This window comes from Streptopelia decaocto (genome assembly GCF_964273445.1).
Source record: "Streptopelia decaocto genome assembly, chromosome: 2".
Taxonomy (NCBI): domain Eukaryota; kingdom Metazoa; phylum Chordata; class Aves; order Columbiformes; family Columbidae; genus Streptopelia; species Streptopelia decaocto.
The window spans coordinates 44,951,213-44,964,977 of record NC_138655.1 but is presented as its reverse complement, the minus strand read 5'-3'; the positions used below and the strand labels follow the sequence as shown (position 1 = coordinate 44,964,977).

At 45.4% G+C, this 13,765-nt stretch overlaps 1 protein-coding gene across 3 annotated transcripts in view; it reads left to right on the top strand.

Moving 5' to 3' along the window:
- Window positions 1-2,038: 2,038 nt before the first annotated feature.
- DTNA (dystrobrevin alpha) overlaps window positions 2,039-13,765 on the top strand; it is a 230,317-nt gene continuing 218,590 nt past the window's right edge. Inside the window, exon 1 of one of the 3 annotated variants that reach the window (XM_082043803.1) lies at window positions 2,039-2,194. The gene's annotated coding sequence lies outside the window, so the exon portion shown is untranslated. The remainder of the gene's footprint in view (window positions 2,195-13,765) is intronic. The other 2 variants (XM_082043805.1, XM_082043791.1) reach the window with 2 other exon arrangements.

Genomic DNA, 13,765 nt, shown 5'->3' with positions numbered 1-13,765 from the left:
TTTCAACCTCCGTATCCTCCACAACCTCACACCTTACTTCAGCTGTTATGTCACCTCTTCACACTCCATCTTTCCCACATTCCCAGCACTTCTTACCAAGCCATAGGGTACTATTGGGCCACTCTCTCTAGTATCTACTATGCTTGAGTCACATTCCTGTCCTCCTCTCACCTTTCCTTCCCACTGCTTCAGCAAATAACTGCAAAGTGGTGTAACAGAGCATCTATGTGAGAATCCAGTGCTGTCTGTGCAATGCCCTTCTCCTGTGCTCAACTCCTCAGACAGCTTTTTAACAAGGATTATTAAATTCCTAAATATTTGCATGCAGTTGGATAGTGTAATGCTCTAGCTAACAAGGCACATTTTAGCTTCCAGCATGATCAAACCTCCTACCTTTTTGCTTTTCTGCTTCTTTCCTCCAGTCAGAGCTGGGGTCTCCTTGTATTGTTTGCGGATTAGTCAAAGCATCAGCACTAACAAGGGACAAATGTAGCAGCACCCCAAAAGCCTTCAGCCCTCCTGACACCATGATGATGAGTGGTCTGTAGACCTCTAAGCATTATCTGAGCTCAAGGTTAAGTACTGCAGCTAAAAGCTTATAAGTACTGCTAATTATTTTCATAAGCATACGGGAAAATCTATGAAAGCTGAACAGAATAAACCCCACCCAATTTCCAAATTGTGTTGCTTTAAAGACTGTACATTGCATTTCTAATGCAGATAGCTGTGCCTTATTTTGGGGTAATGCATGATGGATGAAAGGAAACACGAGGCTACTTCTCTGGAAGGGGCTGGATTTTCTTCTCCGGTATCAGTGTGTTAAACCTACATGGTTAATCCCTCTGGTTTCCCAGACCACAGTTAGGGGAAAAAAAAAAAAAAAAAAAAAAAAGTGGGTCACAGAACTTTAGCATTAGATACAATTCAGTTCCTTCACCCAATCTAAATTTGTTGATTTTGAGAACCGCAGGATCAGCAGAAGCTTTTGTTGTCCATCACTTTCTACAGCCGGGCTACCTCTTGCGCACGGAAGGCTTCTTGCAGACCCGCACGCTAAACCTCTGCTCTTCAGCGGCGAGCCATGTTAAAGCTGAGCCTGTACACACAGCGTCCGACATCTGCACAGCCCAAACCCAGAGGAAAGGCTTTAACCGCGGCTTAGATAACGTGTTCTTTCCCCAATACGTCACTGCGCTCTGTGAGATGCTGCGAAAGTTGCGGTCCGCTCTGCGTCCTGCCGCCCAGGCGCCGGGCTGGCGGGGACCGAGCGTGGGGGGCTTCCCCCCGCCTAAGGGCACCCGGCTCGGGAGAGTACCCCCGGCTTCGGGATCCTTTCCGCCAGCGGCTGCCCGGCCCGAACGCGCCCCGCTGCTGCGGCACGGCCGGAGCGATCGCCCCCCGCAGCGGGCACGGCGGCGCCCCCCGGCCCGGGCAGCGCGTCTCAAAGCGCGCCAGGTCCGCGCCGTGCGAGGTTTAAATCGTGCCGGTCCCGGGGGCCGCCGCGTCGCGCCCCCCTTCTCCCGCCCGCCCCGCCTCTCCCGGGGAAAAGAGGATGACATCATCCCTCTCCCTCGCCCGCCTCGCTGCTCCCCCCGCCGCCCCGACACCCTGGGAGGGAGGAGGGGGTCACACCCGCACCCCCCCACGGCGCCGCACCCCAGCGGGGTCTGCAGGGGGGGGCTGCAGGAGAGCTGCCGCCCCGCCGCCCCAGGCCCCCGCCTGGCTTCGCCCCTGCCCGGCTTCGCCCCTGCCCCACACCCCACTACGTCATCCCTCCCGCCGCCCCCTCCCCCCCGCGCGCGCGGTGGTGCTGGCGGGGAAGCGTCCCCCGAGGGGAGCGCCGGGGCCGGGCACCGGCTTCGCGGCGGCTTCAGCCACCGCAAGGCGCCGGCGCAGAAGCATCGCGCCGGCGCTGTGGGGCGGCCGCGCATGCGCAGCGGGCGGGGGGCGGGCGCGGCGGCCGGGCGGCGGGGCAGCTCCTGCGCTGACACCTGCAGCATGTGCCAGGAGCTGCAGCGGCAGCGGCCGCCTCTGCCTCTGCGCGGCGCGGCCGCCCCGCTCCGGCGCCGTGCGCGGCGGCGGCGGTGGTGGCAGCGGAGGAGCAGCAGCAACTCCCGCTCCCGGCGTCCCTCCTGCCTGGCACCGTGTGCCGGCGGGTGCACGGTGACCTTACGGAGCGTGCATTACCTCACAGGTAAATATCAGCTGATCCGCCCCACCAGCGGCGGTGGCGGCGGGAGCGCACCGAGCCGTCCGGAGGTAGCGATGCCGGCTGGGGCAGCGGGTGCGTGGTGCCGGGCGGAGCGGAGCGGGGAGGGGGGCGCGTCGCCTGTTGCCGTCTATCTGTGTGGGGCAGCGGGTGCCCGGGATTTCCCCCCTCAGCGCCGTGGTGTCCGGGGGCGGCCTCGGCGAGGCGGGGAGGGCGGGGGGTGCCGGGCCGGGCCACCCCGCCGAGGCCGCCCCCGGTGGGGTCGCACCGCGCTCCTGGTTGTCCTCAGGGCGGGTTGGCGCTACCTGCCGAGGTGGTCCCGCCCTGGCAGGTGAGTGTGCTCGGGCATACGGCACGGCGGGCTGGCTCCCAGTGACCCACCCAGCCACTCCATGCAGCAGGTCCTTGGGTCCCCTGGCCTGGAGAGGGGACTCGGTGGCTTCTTGGCTGTTTCTGGTGGGTTGCTGTCAGGTCTTGTGGCAGGCTGAGGTAAAAGGGGTGAAAAGATAGCACCCCGTAACACGGCAGCCCTACCTTTACCTGTGTGTTCACTGACTCATTGGAAACTTTGGTGACTGGTAGTGGAAATCTTAGTCATTGCGGCCAAGCTAAGTTGTCCTACAGTCCCATGCTGTGCAATAACTAACACCTAAAATGGGATTTTGCTGGTGACTATGATCAATCTCATCCTTGTGCACTGAATCTCATGTTCACTGGATCCACTTGCCAGCATGGGCGATGTTTGAGGTAGTATTTTAAACACATTGGTGGTAATCAGTGTTGTCTGATAATCCTTGATAGTTACTGGTGAGTCAGAAGATATTAGAAGGAGAGGTTCACCAAGGAAGAAGCAATATCACAAACTTGGTGCTTGTAGGCTTTAAATGTATTGGTTTGTGTTCGAAGTTTTGTGAGTTACTGTTCACTTCTGAATGCTGTACCTCTGCTCCTGCCCTTGTTGTTGGGATAGAGAAGTAGTTGTATAATATTGGGAGGTAAAGGCACGGATTCTGGGGTTTAATCCTATCATAGCTATGGAGCTGTTTCCTTAACTTTTACCCAACGCCAGGTTGTCTCTTACACCTATAAATGCACACATCAGTGGGCACCTACTCACTAATAAACGATGGCAACTAGTGAGTAGTCAGTGCTAGATGTTTAAGTCATGCTGGTTTCTGGTTGTCAAAGGGTAAGTGAGCATGAGATAAAAGCCAATGCAATGTCTATTTTAAGTTTGTGTCTTCATGTTGCTCCTCAAAAGGGAATTATCCTTCTGACACATTTTTAGTTTTCACCCTCCTGTTGCAGTCACAAGCCAAGCTCCTGTATGTATTTGAAGTTGGTATTTAATGTACTAGAGGTTTTTGTGGTCTTCTGTGGATTTTATTTTTTATTTATCACAAGTTAAAATTCGAATAACTGAATGCCTCAAGATAAATCTTTCCTTCCTTTAAGAATTCACACATGGAATATCAACACCTGACCAGACCTCTCAATGAGATATAACTGTAGTCAGAATGATGTGCTATAGCCTTGCAGTGGTAGTAGTAAATACAAAATTACACGTGTGCACACTGTGATCATGGGCAAGTGGATAATTCATGTGTGTGTTGCCCAGGATATGTGGCTCCCCAATGGTGTGTGATCATTTCCACAAGCAGTTTTTGCTGTGTTACTGGTTGTGTGCACTAGTGCCCAGGATGGCTAAACTGTGCAAGCTCAGCCATGGTGGATTCAGCTCTTATTGGGAAGTCCCTCAGGTCTCAATCATGAAAACAAATGTGTGGCTGTGATCTCTGCATGCGAGGGTAACCTACCGATTCCACAATGAGGGAAAAAAAAAAAAAAGCAAAGTACATTATGGTAAGCTGCTGGATAGCAATCTATTAAGGTTTAGAGGAAGGTGAAGGATGGATTTTTTGTTTGTTTGTTTGTTTGTTTTGTTTGGCTTTTGAAGATTTAGTCCTTTTTTAATGACTTCCTTGATTTCTACAGTTGTATGCTGTTGTATGCTCTCAGAGACTGTAGAATAGATTATCTCCTCCTATCAATTTTGCCTAGCATAAGTCTATTCAGAATTGCCTATAAGGGTCAGCACTGATCTGTCTAACTTCCGTGCCAGGCAAATAATCAGATATAATTGCACTGAAATCAATGAATATACCGACATGAAACTGTGAGAAGAAAATTTGCCTCATGATGTTTTATATTTGTATAGCTGAAAGCCAAAAATAGCTGTCATAAACACAGTGTGTCCTTTCAGAAGAAATAGTCAATGCCTATCTTACAGTTGTCCAAAAAGTTTCTTTCTTTTGCTTTAGCAGCTTTGGGTTAGGAAAGTGAAGGCAGCAATCTTGGAATGAGAGCTATTCTGGAGAAACTTTTTGTTCCAGTGACTAATCTCCTCCTTAATTCTCTGCTGTTAATCTCAGCTTGCACATATTCACACTATTAATGTTGGTCAAGGACTGTTTTCTTAAAGAGGGCTCCTTAAGTGTGTTGCCAGGTGTCACAAGGTTAATTCGAATGACTTGTGTTTCAAACTACTGTTCTTTACATTAATTATATATGTTTCTATGTCTAGGCATAACAGCAGAATGTAAGTGGTATGGAATGTTCCATTCCAATTAGTTTCGCCGTGCAAACGGGTATTATAGTTGATGGGTAAGTCTGACATGTACTGCATGAATTGTCATGTTTTTCCTGGAGAGAGGGGAGTCTTGGGACTGAGTCACCATGGAAGAACATGGAGCCCCGAAGGCACAAAACTGGTGCAATGGAGTGATGAGTCAGACCTCTTATCTTTGAATTGGGTATTATGTGGTATTCATGCACGGGGTGCATTGCGTTCATTGTGCACCTAGGCAAGTAACTAGCAGGCAAAAAACTCACTGAATGAGTCCTCTGACTCTGGGATGCCTTTTCTTTGCAGAGTTGGTCCGGCTTCTATTGGAATGAAAAGCTGTTGGTTGGGATCATGTGGGAAATCACGGTATATTAACTTGCCAAGCAAATCAGGTCTGCCAGGCTGTTCATTTCTTACATTGTTTCAAATCCAATAGTAGTATGACCTAATACATTTTCATTTTCTGCGTTGTAGATTGCACCAGCTTTTTCAGGCTGCTGAAATCAGATACATAGTAGAAGAGTAAGAGCAGCGTTGCATCTTTATAGGCCCCAATATTTGTCTACGCTGAATTACGAGTGTTGCTGTGGAATGGCAGCATTGTTTCTGATTCCAGGGGGTGCTGATGTTATTGCTAAGCTAATGAAAATAATTGAAATTTCTTAGAGGTGGTAGCCTCAGAAATATGTTAAGCAGTGAGAGTGAAGACTGCTCACTCAGCTGTTTTCAGAAAGAAAACAAAGCCTTACATCAGAGATGTCTTCACTTAGACACTTACTCTGAACTTCTTCGAATAGCAATCATTAATAACACAATCTTCTCAAGCTAATAGAGCATGAAAGTTCCTTGATTTATAACCATTTGGGAGCAGATGCTCGAAATTCTGTCCACTTTCACAAACAGCACAAGAATGACACGTTTTTGAAAATAGCAGGGTGGGATAGGCGGGGGGGAAATTGTGTGTGGGGCAATCAGAATAGCCTGGAAGAGTGTAATGCAATGGCTCCTTCTCCCTATTCATTACAAAAGCTACTAGAGGGACTGTTTGAAATACATGAGGTTTTTATTTTAAAGTTGTAGCAGAACATTACTGATCTGTATATTTCTAAATCTCATGAATGTAACTAGTCACCATTTTGTGATCACAAGACATTAATACTGGTTTTTGGGGTGGAGTGTGTGTGTGTGTGTGTGTGTGTGTGTGTGTTAATGGTCTTGCAAAAAAAGCTTTTGTCCTCTCACATTGCCTTAAATTGGGAAACCGTTACAATGAAGACACATTGGCACACGTGCAGGAAAGATGTGCCAATTTAGCTGTAAATAATAACAATTCCAATTGAAGCGTAAATGCTTTATTTATTTCTAAGTTAGATACACCTGTTGTATTCTCTAGATGTATAGATATCTAGAATGTCACATGGAGAAATCAACGCAGGGAGGGTTTAGCAATGTCAGCAACTGAGATGAAATGCCAAGCCACTTGCAAGAACTTGGAAATTTCAATGGTCTTTGTGCCCTGGTGTGGAAATCAACAAATCTCAGACCCATTGCACTGATAAAGAAAGTGATAACAGAACTAAAAATCTCCAAAGAAACCCATCTCAACTCTAGGCAGATGGAGATCTAAGAAAAACCTTCGAATACCTCTTTGGGTTTAGGTACCGTGGAATTGGAACACCATGAAGTCACAAGTTAATATCAATCCCCCTGGAAATCGATAGCATTTTTTTATTGACTTCAGTAGAGCCACGGTTTTGCCTTGCTTCTTAAGATAGCCAGGACTAAAATGTATGAAGCTAAATCCTGTTCTCATTTACAACGACATAAATCCAGTCCTGGTGTATTTTCTTCCTCCCAGCAAAGAGAGAAAGAGATCACAACTGTACTGCCTATCCGCAGCATATCCACAACTGCTGCTAGGGAATGTAATTATTTTGTGCTGTTCCTGTGTGCTATGCAAAACCTTTACCGTTAACTGTGTGATGTCATCTTCTGCTCCTGTGTCCACAATATTTATACTGATTATGTGAGAAGTACCACTGACAGTTTGGACCTGTGCGTGTGCCATAAGGACCCAGAGGAAAATCCTGAGCTGTATCTTTTCTTGTACAGAGGCTGCATTTGTATAAAGGATGCTCTGTATAACCAGAACAGCCTGTAAAGGGAAATACAGAGATTTTTGTAATTTTTCAAAAGAGATTACAACTTAACAGAATTCCATACTATAATGTACAAAGTACAGAAATAAAGGCGCTTTTCAGTTAAATCCTCTACCAGATTGATGCCAAGAAGCAATGCAATATCTCCAATGATTTGGGCTTTTTTAATCTTCTTAGCTGGAAGAGATGTCAGAAGTGCCACGGGTGGAGCTCTACAAAAAAATAAAGTAGAAGATTCATGTGGAATTTCCTCATGTGGTGGTCTGGATGCCTCTGCTTATTTTGCTTAAAATGAAATGCAAATTTCAGAAGCACACTTGACTTTCTTTTCTCTTAGTGCCGACAAGCTCTGCCTTGGCTTTGTTGTCTCAAGTGGTAACAGCAATTAAAATGTGATGTGACAGTGACTTCTATAAACTGCTTTGTGATGTAAGACTCATAACGTAGGATTTGTCTGACATGATGAAAATTAGCAGGGGAAAGGAAATCCTTCAGTGTTACCCGCGGCTTTTCAAAAATTCGGCTCGAACTTCCTTCTGATCGCCAGCTCCTCGCAAGTGGGTGTGAGTGGAGGCTCCTTTAACTGCTAAAACTCCTCTATAGTTAAGTTTGACTACCTTGGTTTAAGTGAAAGTCTGCTATAATTTTGCCCTGCGGCCTTCCTGGGGAACAGAGGAGCTGGTGGTTTAGTGCCAAAATTTGCTCGTGATACTGATGGGTGAATAGATCCACTGAGCAGTGACAGCACGTGGAACTGTTCATCTTTGGTTGTGCGGGAAAGTGGAACTGTGTTGGTACCACGCTTTGTACTAGGCAGGGTGGCTGAGCTGGTTCCATCCAGGAGGAAGAACCAAGTTGAGTGGCCCCAAAGCAGACTTCTTGTGGCTACTGGAGGAAAAGTAGAAGACAATGCAACATTTCCTGGAATGTAATTATTACCATTAAAAGATTAAAACCTAAAAGTAAACCATGACCTATCTCTGTCTTCAAGTGATAAAGATGAAATCCAGTGCAAGGAGAAAAGGAAAGAGCAGCTTTAATCACAAATGTAAGAGGGACCTGTGTGAGTGACACGGTATTATAGCGTGATCTTCTGGAAGAATTTGAGCTGAAGTTCTGATGCATGTTGTTCTGATCTTGCCCCTGGTTCCTGGGCAACTCTGGTTCTTCAGCAAGTCTGCACATGTGTGAAAGAAGCTGCCTTTTGTTGGCCATTTGTACATGCCCTTATGCCTCGCAGAATTGCCCTGTATAGTGGCTATTTACATCTATTGAGCCTTCTCACAGTTGTGCTGTTGTATTTGGTTGGTGCCAGAGTTAAAGTTAAATGATGGTTGGCCTGTGCTTAGCCACAGCAGCATTGTCCACGGTAATCACCGCCACAAAGTAGGTCTTGATCACAGTCTGAAGTACCAGTCAGCTCCCCTCTTTTCTTTCCTTCTTTGCTTTGGCATGCCTGTCAATGAGCGTGGCCATGTGGTGTGCAGCACAAACTGGAGCTTGCGCTGGGAGGTTTGCCTCCCTGGAACGAGAAGGGCTCTTGGCTGCCCACCAGAGCCCATCACGGCTTGACAGTTACACTTTGGTGAAACGGACCGACCAACTTCTCGGTGGGCAGAGTGCCAGCCTCACAGATGGGCCTGAATGTGGGCAGCCAGCAAAGCACACACATACGTGTAGACGTAGATAATTATATGTATGGGCATAATAAATAGGGATCTTTGTGATTTGAAAAAAAATGTTGCTAAAGCAAAAGGCTGAGTACTAAAGCAATGAGCCTGAAGAGGGACTTCTTTTGGGGCAAGGGCATGTCAGTATGCTCAGAAGAAGGATCTCTGCTTTCCTCGTTGCTCTCTCTGCTGGCTGTTTTGCAGATTATATAATAAACAAAGGAGGCTATTTAGTCTTTTGAATTCAGGCACTCTTGTTACTACAACTGGGAAGGTGGAAAATGACACTTTACTGCAGTGAATCCCCTTAAAAACTGCTTGAAGCTTGCTACCAACTCAGATTCTACCAACATGTTTAATAGTACAGCTTGAATTTCAAGTTTCTCAGTGGAAATACGTGCATGCCACGCTTTTCACTTTGAATTACATTTTGAAGTATGAAATACTTCACTAAGCAAGAGTTGCATAGAAGTCATTTATCAGTACGGAACATAAAACTTTCTCTACAGGTCATAGTTTCCAAAGTCTTTGTGTGTAGTTAGCTAGTGAGTAAATGCTCCATGGGTGGCAGTCAGCTAACACATGCACGTAGACCGTATAATAACTGATAATTAAACACTCTTTAAGTCTTTCAAAGAGCTAAACGTTAGTTGTATCTCTACAGATGGGACACAGGAAAGCTAAGTGACTTGCCTGCACAGGGATTTGATTAGAGAAGCCTATTTCCCTTGAGCCTATTTCCCTAATTTTATCAATGTGGTGCTGGAGAATTGCCTGGCCTTGCTGTCTCAGGGCACACAAGTATCTTGCTTGAAGGTCCAGCTCTCCTTACAAGGAGAGAGCACTAGTGGTTCACATCGCACACCCAGCTGGGAATTGCCTCGGGCTCCTCTTAAAATTCTGGAAGGTCTGTGGACACAGTTTTCCTAGTGCTGATAGGGCAAACCAGCGACCTGTGATTTTTGGCAAAATTTGCAATGACCTCTGGATACCCTCAGTATAAAAGCAGAGATTCAGCTTTCTGTTTCTAGGACCCTTAATTTAGATTAGCAGGAATTACTGGGATAAGAAAAATCTTTTCTCAAATCCTGGAAATAAATTATATTTACCCGATCTAAAGTAATCTCTTTGCGCTTAACCTGAAGACATGGCATCTGTGTGACTCCTGAATCAAGCAGTCACTGCCTTCCAAAGTGCACACAGTACATGGGGCAATTTTGTAAACTGGCACTGAATGGGCTGGCAGGCCAAGGGAGTATGTTTCTAGGGAGTACATTTTGTCTTAAAAGGATGAGACCAGGCTTTTTTGGGGGGCTGACTTACCTGGCAAGGTGTCCAAAATGAGTATGACAAAGGGACTGTTTTGGAGAGGGGAAATAATGAAGTAATTTCCTGGAGCCTAGATTTCAGAAGACATTTAAAGACTCCTGTAGGTTTCAGAGGCAAGTATTTGCTCTCCTGTAATGGAAATGACAGAGGTATGCTTGGTGCATTCTGAATATCGAATGGAAGAATATGTTCTGGTCTCAGTATAATGTCTGATGTGCACACGCTTTTATTAACTTTTATTCTTATTTTAGTCTTTCAGATGTGTTTACCACGTGAATCTGTTAATTTTTTCCCTTCTTAAATAATAATCAGAGCAAACAGTTTAATGGTGGCATGCATTAGTTAATGTGAACTACAGAAATTTAAATCCCGTGTGGGAATTCTGCAAGTTTCGACTCATTTAATCCCCAATTTAATCCCCATTTCCTTAGCCCACATCTACAACTCCCCTTTGTGCAGGCTAGAGGGAACACAGCCCTTAAGTGATTTTTATCAGTTTTCTTATCACCTGCATTCAGCTGCTTCTGGTGGGACTATTAGAAAAACACCGGTGCTGTCCTCCAAAGGACTGGGAGAGGACAAAGTGAAAGAAAAACAGGATGGAGGGAGAAGGGTTGTTAAGAAGGGAAAGTGTGATGGAGAAAAATAAGCTGGAAAAGGAGAAGTAAAGCAAGGCTAAAGGGAAGGGTAGAAAGAAAAAACCTGAAGCCAGTAGAAAAGAAAGAGTAAGGGGAAAAGAGAAAAAAAACCCACCAGGTTATCAGATGAAGACTGTGTTAATGAAAATTAGTATGTGCTCCAGCTAAGTTCTTTTTCTCTTAACATGACAGAGCTGGACTCACCTTGCAAAAGTGTCTTTGGGAAAAGAATCTCATATGACCTTATGGGCCTACTTACACGAGGAGCTCACCCCAGGAGGCCTTTATGGGGTGAAGACCAAATGATAGCAGTAGCAGGGTCACGCTGTATCTGTTTATGCCAGCAGACAAGGCACTGATTTCCTTTTTATTAGTGAGTCTGCTGAGGTAGGAATATATTTGTTCTCAACTAAGTACTGGCACTGAAGAGGGGAAAGTAGGTTGCTGTGTGTTTTAAGCCTGCAGATGGATGTTGAACCGAATCACACTGTGCTCTGTATAACCTTCTGCAAAGTAAGGTGATACATACTGTAATATTAGAGGTATTACTTTTGTAGTCCCTGTTTCTCTAGACAGATACTGAAGATTTAAAAGCAATCAGTGTTCGTGAACACTGCATCAGTTTACCCTACAAGGCACTTTGCTAATTTTTCCTTCCTGACTCCTGTTTAATCTAACCATATTAAGACTGATACTAGTATGGACAACAGCATGGAACTTGTTTGCACAGAAGAGATAAACAATAACTGTTGTACAAGATTAGTAACTTAAAATGCAGCTACTAAGTACATTTCTCTGCACCATGGATAGCCAGTCATCCTTCTTAGGTAGAAGAATAGGCAGAATACCGTCACATTTTGGTGAAGGGTATATTTCATTTGTCTCGTTGTAGTGCTCTTTTGTATTTCCACAGGGAATGCTTCATTTTTTCATACACTAAGAGCTCCAAATTGTCATTGTTATTTGCATTTACACTTAAATGTTGCCATCTTACTTTTAAAAACAAGCTAACAGAAAGATATGATTACTGTGCAATTTGTGGCTTTTTTTTCTTTTTTTTCTGTCAACACATGAAAGTGTGTAGTTGGGCATTATAAAACTCTCTTGATTTGTTGTAGGCCATCAGACTTTTCATGGTGTGCTTGACTATCAGAACAAATGGCCATGACTTCTTTACCATAGGCTCTGTTCCAAAAAATTAATGTAATGTTAGTGGGCTTAGTGAAGCAGTGGGCTATATTACAGCGACTGCAAAGCATGGAAACCTACTGTGTCTTTCTGTCATAAAAAGGCCCTGCCTGTGCTGTAGATCCTATGAAGAATTTCTAGCGATACTTGAAAGGATAAAGCACTGTATAAATTCCTAAAGTTCAAAGAGAAAATACCACTCAGGATAAAAAAGGGAGCTTAGCCCAGCAGCAGCTTAACCATATATGACAGATCTAGTGCTAAGTCCTGCGCCATCAATGCAAATGCCTCTGGAGTTCACCAAGTAGCCAGATGGAAGGACTAGAAGAAAGGCTTTGAGAATACTGACCTTGGGGGGGCAGGGACAAAAGGCATCTCCTTCCCAATAAATGACTCTCATTCTCTGGGCAGGATATGAACAGGGAAGGTTTGAGACGTGTACAGCTAGAACTGTCTTGCGTTTCCTTTGAAAACTACTTTTAAAGGCATTAATATGTATTTATCAGTATTACTGTGCGAGTATTATGCCATAAATAAAATCAGCAATTACACAAGTTAGCAACCTTGTTATGCTAACAGAGGGATAGGTTACACCAGGCCTGAACCATGCTTTTGGGAGCTGAGACTTACAAAAATCATTAGGACAAAACCATCCTTATTCCTATGGCCTGTGATCACATGAACATTGGATCAAAGCTGATCACCTTCAGGCCATGAGGGTAATCAAAAGTTCAGCAAAAAGGCTGGTTTAGAGGTGACGCTTCCTTGCAAGTAGTTCTCTGTGACCTTCAGTCATCTCTACACGTGCCCTGGACCCAACTGCTTGCTTGTCTTGCCATCCCTTAACCTTCCCAGCTCCCCAGAGGGACGTTCCATGGACCAGTCAGCCCAGTGGTGCCTCATGCTGGCCTCCCTCTCTCCCCAGCACAGAGCTGCTCTTGTGTGCGCTCTCCCCTCCAAGCCCAAGCGTCTCCTCTCCCTTTCCAAGTGGCGCTTGGATTTAAGCAGCTCGGTCTTATCGCAGCCACTGCGGCTCGTTGACCACGCATGGCGTATGAGCATGCAAATTATCTCACTAAATAATTTGCGCTAGTTGTCACACAGAACAATGCAAACCTTGGTGGCTGTGGCGGGCTGCTGTTGCTGTAGGAGATGTGCAGGGACAGCTTTTACGAGCGCCGGAGGAAAGCAATGACACAACAGCATTTTAGCAGCTGTACTGACACTGGATGCTGTTTCAGGCGCCCTAACCAGTGATCGCAGTCTGTGAACATCTGGAATGTAGGAAGTTATGTTGTATCCAGAATGCCTGAATGTTAAATAAAATGAATACAGACACATAGCTGTAAGTGCAGTCCTAGGAAAGTACATGTGAGACTGCGGTCCCGGCTTGTGGGTGGCCATATTGTGGCTTTTTGACCCTTGCTGATGACCACAGGCATAGAAATGGTTTGTGTGGCTTTTATATATAGAAAAAGGAAGAAACATGGAGCTGCATCTCTGTTCTGAAGCTAAAGTATAGATTTAAGCTATTCTCCCCCCCGCCCCTTTTTTTTTTTTCTTTTTTTAGGAGACTGCAGCAATGTATTCTAAGCAGTCACAGGAGCTTTAATGACAGCTGTTTTGCTTGAACGCCCGTATCTGTCAGTGTCTGTAACATGATTTGATGTAATCCTTTGGATTTCCTCACGTTTAAAAAAGCTGCAGAGTCTTCTTTGCCTACCAAAACACATTTAACAGTTGAAATTTTAGCAGGGAATATTTCTCAAATCTACCATTTTGCATATGCTCTGTTTGATGCATATACTCTGTTTTAATGTTTATGTATTTTTAATGCATCTCTCACATTAGTCTAAATATCCAGTTAAGGACATGGCTCAGGAAATATGGGAATTTGGACCAAAAAAAAAAAAAAGAGGAATAAAATAACACTAGCAGAAACCTTA